At 41.4% G+C, this 2,268-nt stretch overlaps 1 pseudogene; it reads left to right on the plus strand.

Moving 5' to 3' along the window:
- Positions 1–419: 419 nt before the first annotated feature.
- On the plus strand, positions 420–537 carry LOC126191808 (5S ribosomal RNA; annotated as a pseudogene).
- Positions 538–2,268: the final 1,731 nt, after the last annotated feature.

Here is a 2,268-nt window from a genome sequence, read left to right on the forward strand (position 1 = left end):
GCACACAGCACAGCCAGTGATTTTCATACAGAGCGCTACGTAACGTTGCCGATAAGAAAACATAAACAGCCTACTTACAGTTTTACTACATCGTTCCTGGAAGGCACCATTACCGACTGTTTATACTGAATATAAGAAACCTAGCATTTCACTTCAATAGAATGCTCTGCTTAACATGACGCAGGCTGTAACCACAAACCCTACCGAGATAAAAGACCAAATTGGAAGGGTTTCACGAAATTGCTTAACTCTGTTCGGTAACTATACAAACAATTTTTCACTCTCAAGAATTTCTACAGTGCTCCATTAGGAAAAGTCATTTCTAACTAAGCTATTACTTTCCACGTGCAACATCAGCAATATATAGAGAACCATCACCAAGAAGGAGCAATATTTATTGTATACCGTACGCGTCTTGCGCCAACGGCCTTGCCGCAGTGGTAACACCGGTTCCCGTCGTATCACCGAAGGTAAGCGCTGTCGGGCTGGGCTAGCACTTGGATGGGTGACCATCTGGTCTGCCGAGCGCTGTTGGCAAGCGGGGTGCATTCAGCCATTGTGAGGCAAACTGAGGAGCTACTTGATTGAGAAGTAGCGACTCCGGTCTCGGAAAATGACATACGGCCGGGAGAGCGGTGTGCTGACCACATGTCCCTCCGTATCCGCATCCAGTGACGCCTGTGGGCTGAGGATGACATGGCGGCCAGTCGTTACCTTTGGGCCTTCATGGCCTGTGCGGGAAGATGAGTACGCGTCTTGGCTACAAGAAAGCTAACGCAATTTTCAAACAGTGAGATCAGTTCCCAAGCCTGTTCTTGGTTTATTAAGAAGAAATGGACTGGTTTCAAAGCACCAGCTTTAACGCTATACAGGCATTGTTCTGCTGTATCTGTGGCTGTATCAGTAGAAATCTGCAAGTATTTTATTTTCTAATTCCGTTCAAACAAATATTACGATGTAATTTTTCTGCGATATGCTACTGTACTCAATCCTTTTATTTCGTGTTTTTCGATAAACACTCAAGACTGTGTATATCTTACTTTCAACGAGAAATGTCTGCAACCGCAAACGGTAAAGATTAGTTTTCGTAAGATGTATCGCTTGAAATAAATACTGTCGGCACTGTTGTACTTAGTTACTGCTTTAAATAAAATTTGCTCGTTATCTATGCGTTCCATTGATATGCTAAATTCTATTTTTTTTTTAATTCTCAGAAACAATGCTTTTTTCTATACATCATCCAAAATAACACTTAGCCGACCTCGCTAAAATTCGACTTTTCACATTTCCGTCAGTACTCGTGAAACATAGTCTTAGGGCAGTATTTGTGAATGAAATTTATGACATTCAGTATAGCGTGGTTTACATCCAGTACACGATGGGGCTAAATTACCGCATTGTTCGTTCGGCAGCTAATTTCAAGCTTCTCTCTTAGTGTCAGCTACGAAAAATTATTTCGTATGTGGGTGCCTCGCTCGTCCACATGTGTACTCCGTGACTGCCTTTATAAACATTCAACTGAAGTTACATCTTAATGTGAGAAAGAAAGTGAGACGCAGCACTATCGCAACAGTGAAAGTATTTAATAGATGCTATAAATACTGAAAATTTCACAATAATTTGCTGTGTAATTTAATAGTGAAAGCAGATCGAAATCGATGATTCGTAATGCATAACCTTTAGAAACCACGAAACGCTACTGCTATCATTTTGTTTCAGAGTCATTTTATACGAACTATATTGCTTAATTTCGTGTAGATCTGAATTCTCATCTTGGGATTCGCCTGCACAAGTGCGGCGGTAGTTCTGCACTTGGAAACGGGTCCCTGTGTGGCCACGTTCCAAGTCGTCTTTCTTCTCCGACAGTCAATTTATCCCGGGGAAAACAAAGTTCTGAGGGGAAAAACAGTGATTGTTCGGAGTCACTGGTTTGCAGGTCACAAACATCTCAGGCCACTCTTCTGGATATCACCAGTCGGAAGTGTCATAAGATAAAGGAGCTGTTTGTGTGACGTCTCTCTCGTTTCAGCAACTTCGTACCAAAAATATATCATTTTTGGAAAGTGACGACGAATTGTTTTACACTTGCTTCAACGTTGTCGTCTCTTCTCTGTTGATATCATTACGATTCGAAAATTCGCCAGTCTTGATCCAGTCTGTTGAAAAATCCTATTTCCGCACACGTTTAAGGAGGAGATAATATTTTTAATGAAGTACTTCCTTCGAGCGAAAAAAATTCTAGTTTTACTTGAAGGCAATTTATGTACC

This window comes from Schistocerca nitens, chromosome 6 (genome assembly GCF_023898315.1).
Source record: "Schistocerca nitens isolate TAMUIC-IGC-003100 chromosome 6, iqSchNite1.1, whole genome shotgun sequence".
NCBI lineage: Eukaryota > Metazoa > Arthropoda > Insecta > Orthoptera > Acrididae > Schistocerca > Schistocerca nitens.